The sequence below is a fragment of the Microcaecilia unicolor genome, chromosome 2, assembly GCF_901765095.1.
Source record: "Microcaecilia unicolor chromosome 2, aMicUni1.1, whole genome shotgun sequence".
NCBI classification, from domain to species: Eukaryota; Metazoa; Chordata; class Amphibia; order Gymnophiona; family Siphonopidae; genus Microcaecilia; species Microcaecilia unicolor.
Window position 1 is genome coordinate 546475673 of NC_044032.1, and position 15369 is coordinate 546491041.

General features: G+C 46.0%; 1 pseudogene; it reads right to left on the reverse strand.

Moving 5' to 3' along the window:
* Window positions 1-219: 219 nt before the first annotated feature.
* On the reverse strand, window positions 220-14795 carry LOC115462181 (annotated as a pseudogene).
* Between the last annotated feature and the right edge of the window lie 574 nt (window positions 14796-15369).

Genomic DNA, 15369 nt, shown 5'->3' on the forward strand with positions numbered 1-15369 from the left:
GAACACGACCCCCCCCCCATAACCAGATGCTCTTCACCCCACTGCCCTCAGAGCCTTCTCGAACGGGCCCAGCCCTCGTTTAACTGGGCCCGTCGAGACAAGCTCTCGGGCCTTTCATTCTCAGAAGGGCACTATTGATGGATTTTATTCCCTCTGGCACGACGTTGCTCATGTCCTGCCAAACTGGAGGTGACAAAAATAAAAGGCTACAAATATTTCTCAGCTTAGCAAAGTACGTCCACACTCACTGTATTTAAAGCATTCTGCCTCTTTCAATTTCTTACACGTGGTATCGCAAACCAGTTTCAGCCCTGCTTGCAAAAACCTAACTCTATCAATGGAAAGCTTAATCGGGTTTGAAAAGCACTGCCGTGGGTAAATATTAAAGAAAGCAAACTTACTGAAAAAGATATATTCGGTATAGTTGCTCCAGATTTTGTCATCCCTGTACTGGTTAATGAAGGCTGCAGTTCCCGTCGAGTTACAAGCCACCATGTGGAATCCGGCTTCAGAAAATCTGTCAAAAGCTTGCTCCAGATAGGTAAATTTCAGGTAAAACCTGGACGTATACTTTTCAGGTGGGCGATCAGGGTCTGTAGGTGGTTATATAGATTTTGTAAGAGGCCAATTCCTACATACGTACTCGCTTATGTCTAGGGGGTGTGGCCTCCGCCCGACATTCGCTACATGGAAAATAACGGACAGACCAATGGAATATATTAGTTTATTTATACAGTGTTATATACAAAAATATAGAAAAATCCTTATCAGCTTATAGCATCAGCAATTCCTGATTGCATGCACAATGATACCAAAAATATAGAGAATAACTATGATTATCCTATTGGCTAATCTGTAATGACAGATAAACACAATACCGAGATCCTAATGATTACCACACAAATCTTATACTAGGCTAACAGCGAGTAGAGATCATAAATCCTGACGTCACGCATCTGATGGGTCCGAGCACAGACCGATTATCTAACCCAGCTTGAAGGAAGTAAGCTATGATCTCACCGTTCCGGTCACCAGATCAGGTTCCTTCCGATACCTCAGCTGAATGTCTCAGCAAGGTCCCACGAGCTTAGGTGATGCACTTGTCTTGCTCAGCAACAGATGATACAGACTCAGTATAGATCCTGTAGACAGCTGTAACCTGGGGAAAAGCTTTGCCAGGTATTATCAGTAAGTCTCTCAGGTAAATCAGGTGCTTGCAGAAATGTAAGTCCTCTCCTCTTCTTTTCTTCTGTTCTTTTCCTCTTCGTTCTTCCCGCCAACTCCCTTTCTTCTCCTTCTGTTCCCGCTTCTCCGACCCATCAGTTTTCTGGGAGCCAATCAGAAATAATCCCACCATGTACTCCCAGCATCTGTATGAAGCTTCCATTGTCCGTCTTATCTCGTAAGCTCTCTCTCTCTCAGGGACATGCATTCTCCCCCGATACAGAGTGACCTTGGAGGTGGTGCAGGCTTCAGTAAATCTATTACAAGCTGAAATGCTGACTTCTGCACAGTTGGTAGTCAGACATACTGTATAGGTGAAAGGTTGCAGCGTCCATGTTGGCTGTAAAGGTGCTCTCATGTGCACACCGGGTGGGTGAGATCACAGCAAATACTCCTACAGATTCCCCCCCTTGGAGATGGAAATTACTACAAAGGAGTAAAGGCCTTCTCCAACCTAACTACAAAAATAAGCCAGACAGTTCAGTCAGGATTCAGGTACAACTTCATGGTCAACTACAAAAAGTTTCAAAGTAAATCTCAACTAATGCAAACTAACACACTTCCAACAGTTCTATTAAGCAAAATAATGTTCACAAGGAAATCAAAAATGCTAATACAGCAAAATACTGAATAATAGAACCCGCATGTGCAGTTAGTTAAAAGTCTTAACACATGAAAATTAATCAAACAAATCATGAACCATAATCACATCATGCAAAGCAAAGCATATTAGTACAGAAAAGTGAAAACAGAATAAATTGTTGGCAAAACGCTGGTCAGATGTAACTACATAAAGTCTTGCAATCTCATCGCCGTAGGTGACAAAGTGTTTACGCGATAGCGTAAATGACGAAGGTCTCTCCAAAACACTACAGCACACAGGAACATGATGAACCACGAGATGGTCAAAAGTGGGATGACAACGTGAGTGGACATGTGGAACTGGGTGACATCAGATGAACGACGTTTGTAATCTGCAACCTCGAGAGTCTCATGGTCAACAGATAATTCAACAGTGTGGGAGTCTTTGGACTGTAAAAATGGTATAAGGTCCATAGCAAAGTCAATAGGATGTCCACGAAATACATCAAGCACTTCCAACTCAGAAACAACCGGGTCCGTGTCAAGATAAAACAGGGAAACTCCTCCTACATGGGCAACAGCATACTTGGGTACAGCGATCACACAAACATTGCAAGGAAGAGTGTAACGGTTGATTACATCATGCTTCTGGAAGGTGACAGTAAGTTCCGTACTAGGTGTGCTAACTAACCATACCGTATCCAGTACAGCTACAGTGGTATCAGAAAAATCGTCATATTTTGACACGGTAACCTTACACTTCTCTTGGACATTCTCTGTGGACAAGCCACAAAGAGCTTCTGTTGTGTCTTTCAGGAAAGGTTTACCAGGGCATAGCCAATTAACATCTTTAGTTTTGTGGCAAAGGTCTAAGTTAGGGACCAAATAATGTTGCGGAGCATCCTGTTGGTAAGCAACATACTTAGGTGTATCAACATTAAGGTACAAATTCTCATGCCACGTACCTACATTTACAACTTGTTTGAGCTGGTATACATTCTCAGGCATAATAAATGGCAAATTAAGGATGAAGGCAATTTCCATACGCTCCATATCCAAATAAAGGGGAAGGGCAGTACCTAAATGAAATGCGATTTGAATTTGAAAAGGTTCAATAGACAAACGGGTAACTTTGGCAAAGGCATCTTTAACAACATCAGATGGTATCAGGTACGTTGGTATCTGTCCCTGCATTAGCTTACTAACACTAGTATCTACTTCCCTAAATAAATCCTGGATAAGGTCCTTAACAGGTTGTATAAACACACGGTCTTCATTCATGGTACCTTTAATTGTCAACAAATCAGCTGTGTTAGCACTAATTTTATGTGTATGTAAATTCACAAGAGTGACCGTATCAGCAATAGTTTTACCCTGGGCCACAAGTTGGCTCTGTTGGACTACCAATTTGGTCTCGATGGCTTTCAAGTCTGCTTGGATGGCTTGTATATTGGCCTGCAGCTTTTGGACAGAAACTACGTTGGCAACAGACATGGAAATACCAAAAAGTGAACCAATGGCCGAAAAAATCAAACCACCGGCCAGACCAAGAAAACGCTTAGATCTGGACCTGGAATTATAAGGTTGTATAGGTTGTACCATGACTTTGTCCAGTTGATGCAAAATGTTCTTCACTTGTGCACGGGCATTTTGCATATAATTGAGAAACCAGGAATGGGTAACAGCAGACAGAGTTAAGTTACTCATATTGAAATGTTTCAGTAGTACATGCATTGGGTCAAGGGACACAACTACTTTCTGGGGAACAATCTGGGACTGGGTAATCAGGAAGCCAGGGGTATCTTGCAGAACAACTCCAGACATGGGACCAGGTTCGATCATCTTGGACCACGATCCCAGCAGCACGGAGATCCAGAACACGATCATCAGGGTTCTTTTCTGCATCTGCAAGGTACAAAGAAAACAGACTATGCTGTTGGGGTGTTAGTACAGTTCGTGTCATCAACACATACGTCTGGAATCAAATGACTGGGATGACGTGGTCTCAACTGATTGATGTGGACCCATTTAAGGGTGTCTTCACCCTTAGTATTTTTCTTGAGGCAAATTTGGTAAGCCACAGGTGAAGCTTTTTCCACTATTGGGAATGGACCACGCCAACTAGGCAGAAACTTCCTTTCTTTAACCTTGTTTCTGGCAAAATTGAAGTAGAATACCTTGTCGCCAATTTGGTATTCTTTAGAGGTAGTCCCTTGATCATAATAGGCTTTTCTACCTCTAGCGCTACTTTCCAAATTTTTCTGAGCAAAGGCAAAGGCACTTTGCAAATGCTTACGCAAATGGGTGACATATTCATGAGTGGAGGTAGCACTGGACAAGTTCACATCATTAGTCCTGTACAACAAATGCATTGGTAATGTCATTTCCCTACCTGTCATCATCTCAAAAAGAGACACTCCGGTGGAACGGTGGGGTGTGGAACGAATCGCCATAAGGACCAATGGTAAGACAAGGTCCCAATTCTTACCTGAGGATGACACATACTTCTTCAGAATGGTCACGATGGTGCGATTAGCTCTTTCCACCTGTCCCGAAGATTGAGGTCGGTAAGCTATGTGCAACTTACTCTTTACTCCAAGCATCTTCCACATATGTTGAATCACCTCTGCCGTGAACTGAGAACCTTGGTCTGAATCCACTCGCATAGGCAAACCCCACCGGCTGAACACATGATTCAGTAGTAAGGTAGCCGTGGTTTCTGCCGTGCAGTTGGGTGCAGGCAGACACTCCAACCACTTGGTGAACAAGCAGGTGACTGTGAGCAAGTACTTGTTACCACGAGTGGATCGAACTACAGGACCAACCCAATCAATCTGGATATCCGACCAGGGCATGGCGATACCCTTCTTCCTAAGTGGTGCTCGGTGAGATGGTGAAGATGGCTGGAAACGACAACAGGTCAAACACCCTCGCGTGTACAACTGTACATCCTGTCGCATGTGAGGCCAATAAGCTACTTGCTTTAGGGTCTCATAGGTGATATTCTCCCCTCGATGTCCAGCACATGGTTCGTCATGGGCATGCTGCAACATAATGCCTCGATATTCTTTAGGCACCACCCATTGCTCAATGCCATGCTTGCTCGTCCGAATAAGCAGGTCCTTGTGAAGTTTGAACTTCTCTCGGGAGGCGTAGAGTATCCTCATTTCCTCATCTTGCTTGTGTTCTTCCGTCAGGGAACAGTCTTGCGGATTCCATATGTACTCATAAAATCTACCGATCACCGGGTCGGATTTCTGTGCCATGACAAGATCAAAGGATGGGACTTCCCTGCACCACTGGACCACCGGCGTGTCGTTGGACTGCTTCGCCTGTCGTCGGGTGACCGCATGGACAGCCGCAGTCTCCACATCTGGGGGTCGCCATAATTCTCCTGTAAGCGCACCCTCCTTGGCCAGGTGATCGGCCAAGTCGTTTCCCAGCTTGTCGGGACTGTCAACTTTTGCATGACCCTTGACCTTCTTCCAATAGATGGTCATGTCATGGTCCTTTACCAGTTGATCCAAAATCCGGATCAAGTTTCCATGATGTACTGGTTTTCCTTTGGAATTTAACATATTTTTCTGCTTCCAGATGGGCAAATGGGACACAAAATTCTGTCTCACATAGTCCGAATCCGTACATATGACCAACTGTCGGACTCCTTTCTGAATTGCAGACTGTACCGCCACCAGAGCTGCCACAATCTCAGTGTACTGATTAGTTCGCGAGCCCAAGCTGTGTTTCAGGGTCTCTTCAAGATTGGTTGGATCCCATACCACTCCTACTCCTGCAACCAATTCCTTGACTGTATCACGACGGTAAGCACAACCATCTACATAGACCTTAGGCATGGTAGCACAAGTCTGTTCATCATACAGATGGTGTCGATGAGGTTCTTTCTCTGGCGGGGGAACATCTGCTTCGGGAATACCTGCAATGGAATCCTGTTCTGCACAATCATGTAGGTCAGCCATACCTTGGGCTACTGCGTTACGATGTTTCTGAGCATACCTTACCTCCAGAGGCCAGCCTTGAAGAGCCAATGTCCAGGAGACTATTTTGCTGTTTGACACTCGACCGGTCTTAATTCGGTCACTACCCAAGAAACTGATGGGCTGGTGGCAAGTCTCCACAATTAGCTTCTCACCTTGGATGTAACTTCTGAAGTGTTGCAAAGCCCAAACGGTAGACAGGAGTGCTTTCTCACATTCGGAATACTTCCTCTCCACATCCGTTAGTCCTTTACTGGCATACGCCACTACCCTCTTATCCGTGTCATACTTCTGATATAGGACAGCACTCATAGAGTGTTGGGAATATCCCAAGTCCACGTAGAACTCACGACCTCCCTCGGGGTATGCGAGGCATGGGAAGCAGCTAAGCTTGTCTTTCAGCTCCTGCATAGCAGATTTCTGTTCTGGCCCCCAGACCCAAGGTGTATCTTTCTTCAACAACTTGACCAACGGTCGGGTGATCTCCGCATACTCATCTATGAACTGTCTGGAGTAGTTGCAAATTCCTAGAAAGGAACAAAGTTCAGTGATATTGGTGGGCTGTTTCAACTGTTGTAAAGACTGCACTCGCTTCTTCTGGGGTCGCAGACCCTCAGCAGAAATTTCATACCCTAAGTAATTCAGTGATTTCCTGCACCATTGTCCTTTGGCAAGAGTCAGTTTAGCTCCAGCATCTGCCAACTGCGTGAAGACATGCTCCATCTCCTCCAGGTGTTCCTGAAAGGTAGGACTCTTGATCAGAATGTCATCCACATAGACCACTGTTCCTCGAGCTTCAGCATCTGGTAGGGCTTTGTGTAGGAAAATGTTGAATTCAGCAGGTGAATTGAGAAACCCAAAGGGTGTCCTGTTCCACGTATACTGCTTCTTCCCAAACGTAAAAGCCAGTTTATACTGATCGTGGGGATGGACTGGTACTGTCCAAAACCCTGATGCCAAATCCAGGCTGGTGAAATACTTAGTCCCCCTGATGGTTGCAAGGTTCTGATCCAGTGGAGCCATAGGCCACCGGGACAAGGGTACTCGCTTATTCAACTGACGGTAATCCAGAGCGATTCTCCAGCTGTTATTCTTTTTCAAGATGGGCCACAGAGGGGAGTTGTACGTGCTGTTGCATTGTCTGATGATACCCCTGGTCTCCAAAGTGTTGAGAATCTCTTGTACAGACTCATAGGAAGCCAATGGAATCTTATACTGACGCACAAAGACAGGCTTGTCACCAGGTTCCGTAGGCACTCTGGTGACATGTAGGTTCGTAAGTCCACAGTCATACGAATCTACAGCAAAAAGGTCCTTGTAATTGTACAACAACTGAGTCAACTTCCTCTTCTCTGTGTGAGTAGTACAAGCATCAGCCTGTTCCACTTGCTCTTTCACCATAGCATCAAACTCTGAGAAAGGTTGGTTGGATGAAATTTCCACCTGTTCTTCAATGTCCTCCTGCAAGGTTGAGGTTTCCACAGAATTCACCCTTCGAGGCTTCTGAGGTACAGACATTTCCCTGGACAGAAACAAGAAGTCATCTTCCACCTGTACCTGAGCACACGTCGCATCATAGGGCCAAACAAACTCGAGAGATATGAGGCCCCTGGGAGAGGTAAACCAACTGTCAGTCGTCTCCCCCCCCTGGCAGGTGTCCCAAGAAGAAGGCAGCCTGCCAAGGATAGGCAAACTTACCTCGACATCATGGAAAGACTGGCCAACCAGAAAGCCAAAAGAATCTCCAGCAGATAGCTCAACTTCAGCAGACTGTGGATTGGTGACCAACAGGTATAAGGTGGTACCGGTGACCTCCAAACATGGCAGAACACCAATTGCCAATCCAAGGTCTCGAAAGTGGGCGTGTGGGTTAAAGAACACAACCTCATCCAGCAGACGTTGTCCTTGAGCGAGACGAAGCTTGAGGGAAAAATCCCGTACCCTACCTGGAATGGTTACATCCTTGTCACAGACTACCTCACAGACCTGGGGAATGGTCTGTCCAGACTTCAAACAAACAGCCGTAGGTTCAAGTTCCACTGGGTTGTTCTGCATTCTACTCCACAGGACTAGATTCACCAGGTCCACATAAACTCCCAGTCGTGCAAGGCAATCTGACCCCAAACATAAGGGTTCCCTCACGCCCCGGACAATAGAGAAGTGGTGAGTGAATGTCTTCTTTCCCACAGTCAAGGGAAGGCCACATATTCCGTCAAGCGGCTTGGAGCCTTGTCCCGGTACCTGTACCGAAGTAGAGGAACATCTGCTGAAGGGAAGTTGTACAGACTTACGAATTTGGCTGTACAACGAGTCACTGATGTAGGAGAGATCACTAGTGAACAGTAACGTAGCTTGAAGCAATTGGGTGTTAGCCACCTGAACTGGTATGGTGAATTCATCACCTTTCTGGGTGATGACAGTCACCTTGCAAGGATGAGCAAAATCAGGACCAGAGATAGGAGATGAGATTTCAGGTGATGCTGTGTCCTGTGAAACAATCTCTAGATGGTCCGCTTGTTGCACCAGCTCTTCATGCTTCTGACCCCCTTTTGGTGCCTCTGTCAACGGAGGCTCCCGCATGGGCGGATCCGCGGAACACCGGAGATCAGTCCGCAGGGGAGTGTCCTGTAGCTCCACAGAGTTGGCATCACCGACTGTACGCCAGTATCTCCCTCGCACATATTTAAGGGGTCGAGTGACCTTAGACCAGATCGTTTCCTCGTCATAATCCAAAACAGGCCGAAATCTCTTCAAAAGGTCATTTCCAATCAGAAATTCTTCACCCTCACTGGTAGTGATGATGGCAGGGTGCCTGACGGTCATCTGTCCAAGCTGTAAAGATAGCCAAACCTGTCCCACAGTTCCAATACTTTGATTGCCATAGGCCACCAGAGACAAGTCGCACGGTGTGACACGCAGCACATCCTGACCCCCCCCCTAGAGATGCCTCGAGTTTCTGAAACAGGCCCTGGGTGACCAAAGTCACCTCTGATGCTGTATCCAGGAGACCTTCACAGGAAAGTACTTGTTGAATTAACAACTCCACGGTATATCTGTAACCTTTAGATATAAGCTTACCTAGAAAATACCTGACTTCCTGGGATGAGTCTTTTGAAAGAGGCCCTTCCGGGTTCGAGGGCTGCGACGCAGCATGGTTCACGGGGGACTCCTCACTGATGGACGACAACGCATCCACGTGGACAGTGGGGACGCTTGCGGTAACAGGTTTCGTGGCCACGTCTAGTCATGCTTGTTCTTCCTCCGAAGAGGATGGCTGTTCCACCTCAACAGATTTAACACTCAGCCCCGGAGGGGTCGGCGGTCTAGAAGACTGGTCCTTCTGCTTCTTGAATTTGACCTTTTTATGAGATGAAGGTGTCTTAGGTACACTGCTAGACTCCGCAATTGAACATCTTGCCATCAATTGGTCCAGCTGAGCTTGCATAGCACGGATCTTCTCTGCATTCCACTTCTTCTGATTAAACCGCTTCTTTTTAGGTTGTTGCTGTCCCTCCTGTGCAATAGGAGGTGCTGCATCCCGCGGCAGGGCCTGAGAGCCCGGCGGCGTAGTTGGTCTCGGCGCTTTGTTTTCCAGAGAAAGCGTGGAAGTGACCGCACAAACAGCGGGTGGTATCACCCTGTTGCGACTCTTGGATGCCGGTTTCGGAGTCTCTGCGATTGGCTTGGCGCGGCAGATTTCAAAAATTCCTTCAGCCTGCTTTAGAAGGCTGGAATAGGGTTCTGCGTTTTTTCCTGCCAATGGAATCTTTATCGGATCAGGCAGACCCTGTATAAAAAGTTCCCTGAAATCACCAAATTCAAGATCTTTAGAATCAGGCGGCACCCCCCCCTTGGTAAAATGCACGCTTCAAGCGATGGGCCCACTCCCGCAGACTCTCCTCCGGATTACAACTAATAGTATACGCTGCACGCTTAGCTTCAAGAGAGTTGGCAAAGAGACCGTAGCGCTTCGCTAAGGCTTGCTCCACTGACCGTAAATCGGGGTTATCGGACATGATCAAATCTAGAACTTCATGGCACTCGGTGCTAAAGGTCCATTTGAGGAGGGCTCTGATGTCATCCTCAGAAGAGACGTGCATGGTCTGCAGGAGTTCATGCACTGCCTTAAGATGGGTTTCTATGGATACCGAGGCAGACTCTTTAAAAGGCGCTATTACGGTGCGTAGCATCTTTATAATATATGCTTGCCTCTCCATAGACATTCCTTTCTTGGGTTCCGGCCTGACATGCCGCTGATCACTACCAGGTGTAGAGAACCTCGGGGCAGGTGTATTGCTAAAACTGGGTGGATCTGCCGAAGGCTGAAACCCTGAGCTAGGCACCTGACCAAGTGAGCTGATGATTTCAGCAGGCCGTCCCTGATCCCATGCCCCCAATGGGTGTGTCACTGTCTCGGGTCTGCTGCTTCGGTCACCAGCCACTATGGGGCTGGATTGTACAGAGGGGCGGGAAAGAGCCGAAGCCATGCCCCCAATGGGTGTGTTTAACTCGGGTCCCTCCCGGCTCACGTAACGGTTCATTTCGGGAGCCGGGCTTGGGTGACCCGCAGCAAAACTGTCGGGGAACTCTAAGGTATACGGTACTTCTTCCTGCGCCATGTGCGTAAGCTCTTGCTGCATTGTGGAAATCTTTACAGTGCACTCATCTAATGCTTTAGACAATGAATCTCTGTCCTTCACTGTACATTGTAATTGCAGTGAGACTGTCTCCTGCTTCTCTTTTAACTCCGCCAACTCTAGCTTGGCCGCGTGCCAATCTTGAAACACAGACACAGATTCTTCTTGAGTGGTCACTAGCTCCCTGCGCAACTCACTCTGAACACCTTCTGAGACCTGTTTTAGCTCCCGATATAATGTCTGCAACTTATCTGTTTCCCTAGTCTGGTTGTGTAAAGCACCAGTCAAACGAGAAAATTTCTCTTGCAACGAATCAAAAGACACGAGGTACTGGGCAATTTCTTGCTTTAATGTGTAATTACGTGCTTCACAATCAGATAGGTCACACTGCAAAGTTTTACACTTATCATGCAGTGTCTGGCACTCCGTACACATCTCTTCAGAGGAGTGAGGTGGGGCGGGGCTTACACTGGTCCCTGCTAAAGCAGATTTGGCAGTCTCTAAATCAACTCGTAATGCAGCTAACTCGCTGTCTCGCTCCTGGACAGTTTCCCTAGTCTGGGCCAAATCTAACTGCAAATCCGCTATGCGATCTGTTAGAGGTACAGATACCTCTCTTATCTCATTCATCAAAGAGTCTTTAACTGCCAAAAGAGACACGCCCAGTTCACAAAGCATCCATTGCGACAAATGCTGTTTCTCTTTTATAATTGTATTTAAAACCGTAGCATATAAGGAGCAAGATGGCGGCAGTTACATCTCTACGCGAGTAACATCGAGGTGTTTGCAGGAGCTCAAACGCTTCCTCTATTTCTTAAAAATAACCTGTTTGTCTATTTCAAAATATGCCGCATACAAAGAGGAAAGCGTTTGTTAGAGCCGGAGCTCAGACGGCTCTTACCTCTACACCGACCCAGCAGACGCTCGATAGTTTTCTCGCGGGAATCGCGAAGACGGCGTCTGGAGGTCCCGCTGAGCTACTAGCAACAGGAGAGGCTGAGCTTTTGGGACAGGATATTTCGTTGTCCCCTCCAACGCGTTCTCAACCGCCGCAACCGACTGGAATCGACTATGGAGGGGATCCGCAAAACCGCAAAGACGACGCAATGGTGAACCAGCTGGGCTCCATAGCGATATCCCCAGTCGGAGCCTTTTTGCCATCCAAGGCCCAGAAAGCGCCGGTAACACTTGAGACTATATGGGAGACACTTCAGACAGTCTTAGCATCGACTAGCAAGATCGACTCTCTTGTGAGTAATGTTCAGACTTTATCTAAAGACCTTACAGTAATGAAAAATGAAGTCTCAGAGAAAATACACCATTTAACTGATGAAAATGCAAAAATGAAAGAAATTTCTGCAAAACTTATACAAGATAATATATTGATTCACAATAGATTGGAGTATTTTGAAAATTATAATAGAAGACTTAATTTGCGCTTATTGAATTTTCCAAGAACTCCAGTTTATTCTCCTTTACAAATTTTCAAACGGTATTTGGTGGAAAATTTGAAATTTACAGAGGACAATATACCTCCGTTGAACAAAGTATATTACTTACCATCTAGAGATTTGAAGGATAACACTCAAGCTTTACCACAAGAACAGCCTAATTTAAATGTTTCTGATTTACTAGATTCTTCTTTAACAGAAATAACTGAAAGACAAACTCTTTTGGTATCCTTTATTTTCCAACAAGACCTGGACTCAGTTAGAAAAATGGCATTAAAGAATTTACAAGTTCCTTTTTATGGAAAAAAAGTGTTTGCTTTTCCAGACGTTACAAAACAGACTCAGGCTAGAAGGAAGGAGTTTCTGGCATTGAGATCTGATACATTGGCTTTGGGTGCCTCCTTCAACCTAAACTATCCATGCAAATGCAATGTAAAATATCTAGGAGTTAAGTATGTATTTTTTGTTTCTGAGCATTTGAAGCAATTTATTAGTCAGAAAAAGGTCTTATGACTTGTGTTGGAGCTAAGTAGATCTGATTAGTCTTAAAATGAGATAATTAGGAAAATAGCGATTTATACTGTTAAGCCTTTCTTTAATTTTACTTTATTTTTGAATGATATGTGAAACTTGACTCCTGAGTATTGAAGCTCTAGCCCCCACATATTGGGGTCTAATACAAGTTGATTAAGATTGTTTTCTTGTTTAATGTTCCAATTTTGGAAAATTTCCTGTAATATGTTTAAACTGTTTTGCTTTTTCAAGAATGTATTCTTGTAAATATATGAAACTAATAAAGAAATTAATAAAAAAAAAAAATAAAACCGTAGCATATACTTCTGAGCTATTTGGTGAACTGCTACTAAATAAAGCACGTACAGACTCTACTGTAGGAGGTGCTGGTTTCGTCTTACTATGAGAGAGTGGCAGTAATATTTTCAGCACGCCCTTCTCCTGTTCACTTAGGAGCATTTCAGGCAATGTGCCAACCGTGCCGGTCGCCATGTTAAAGACTAAACACACCCTGTTTTCCTTCCTGACAGAGAGTTAGAGAGACCGTTATTTCTCTTTTGGAGCTCAGAGTAATAAATCTGTCAACCAATTACAGCAATAAAACACAGCTGTATAAACAAAGGTCTGCCGTCAGCTAGGGTGGAACTGCAGTTCGTGCAAAGAGAAACAGAAGATTAACCCAGCCTTCTGAAAAGACCCAGAAAAAGGCTTAACTTCTGCTATTCCTGCACCAACCGTCCCGGACGAACGCCCCCAATTTGTAGGTGGTTATATAGATTTTGTAAGAGGCCAATTCCTACATACGTACTCGCTTATGTCTAGGGGGTGTGGCCTCCGCCCGACATTCGCTACATGGAAAATAACGGACAGACCAATGGAATATATTAGTTTATTTATACAGTGTTATATACAAAAATATAGAAAAATCCTTATCAGCTTATAGCATCAGCAATTCCTGATTGCATGCACAATGATACCAAAAATATAGAGAATAACTATGATTATCCTATTGGCTAATCTGTAATGACAGATAAACACAATACCGAGATCCTAATGATTACCACACAAATCTTATACTAGGCTAACAGCGAGTAGAGATCATAAATCCTGACGTCACGCATCTGATGGGTCCGAGCACAGACCGATTATCTAACCCAGCTTGAAGGAAGTAAGCTATGATCTCACCGTTCCGGTCACCAGATCAGGTTCCTTCCGATACCTCAGCTGAATGTCTCAGCAAGGTCCCACGAGCTTAGGTGATGCACTTGTCTTGCTCAGCAACAGATGATACAGACTCAGTATAGATCCTGTAGACAGCTGTAACCTGGGGAAAAGCTTTGCCAGGTATTATCAGTAAGTCTCTCAGGTAAATCAGGTGCTTGCAGAAATGTAAGTCCTCTCCTCTTCTTTTCTTCTGTTCTTTTCCTCTTCGTTCTTCCCGCCAACTCCCTTTCTTCTCCTTCTGTTCCCGCTTCTCCGACCCATCAGTTTTCTGGGAGCCAATCAGAAATAATCCCACCATGTACTCCCAGCATCTGTATGAAGCTTCCATTGTCCATCTTATCTCGTAAGCTCTCTCTCTCTCAGGGACATGCATTCTCCCCCGATACAGAGTGACCTTGGAGGTGGTGCAGGCTTCAGTAAATCTATTACAAGCTGAAATGCTGACTTCTGCACAGTTGGTAGTCAGACATATAGGTGAAAGGTTGCAGCGTCCATGTTGGCTGTAAAGGTGCTCTCATGTGCACACCGGGTGGGTGAGATCACAGCAAATACTCCTACAGGTCCCTACTCTCGTTCAAAGTTTCTCCAAAAACTTCTTTAGCCAGGGCGATCCTGCCGCAGACCATGATCCTGGCCACCCTCCTGAACTTGGCGTCCGCTTGGTTGTCCCTGACCATGGTGTAGGAGCCTCGGTAGCCGATGGTGATGAAGCCCGATTTTTTATCCAGAGCCGCCGTCCTGATCAGGTCGCTGCTCTGCGAGTTCTCCTCGATGTCGCTCTGGCAGCCTTCGTCGTTCATGGAGCTCTGCTTGACCATCTGGGGGCTGAGCAGCTTCACCAGATCGGCGAGCTGAAAGTACTCGGCTTCCCTCAAAAGCCTCTCCTTCTCCGGGAAATGGTCGGGCAGAGACAGCTGCTTGTCTCGCAGGTAGTCCAGGACATACCTGAACAGGAAGCCGTCTCGGTCGATGAAGAAACGCGCCCGGTTGTCCCTGGGCAGCTCCTTGGCGTTGCTCTTGGAAAACATGTTGGACAGGGTGCTGTCCAGGATGCTGAGCAAGGTGGAATGCTTGGTAACGTAGACCTGCCCTCCCACATTCAGCTCCACCACGTCTGGGAAGGGAGAAGACATTTCACTGATCGGAAGGATACTCTCCTTCAAAGCCATGCTGGGTGTCAGTGAAGCCACAGTTAAGGAATTTGGGAGGGGGGGGGGTTAAAGCAAGCTCAGAATCGGTCTCTCTTCCTCCTAGCTTTCTGCATAGGGATGTGCAAGAGAGTTGTCTCTGCTGTGGCTGACAAGCAGCCTGGAGTGTGCATCCAGCGGCTCAGCTGCAAGAGCCTGAAGCAGGGAAGCTGAGGAACTCCTGGAGCCTGGCAAAGGCACGGTTACGTCACACAGACACTGCAGGGAGGGCTGCAGGTTGTGCTCTAGACATTGCTGTTGCCTGCCTTTACTGTGGACCTATGTGTGTCCCTTTCCGCCCCCTCCCTCCTTTATTTATTTATGGCAAATACTAGTGCTGTCGATTTCCGGATTGGTTAACAGCTATTTCCTGACTCTTTGCCTCATTGGTGGACCAGAAGACACGAATTGCCAAACAGGTACCTCAAAGATTTCCTGACAGGTGGTTTATACTTAACGCTTCTTTTCGTTCCAGGAGTAGCAGTTTGTTTTTCGGATAATTTGATGCTTTGGGGGATTAAGAAAAATGGGGATTTATCAGTATGCTGTGCCCTGA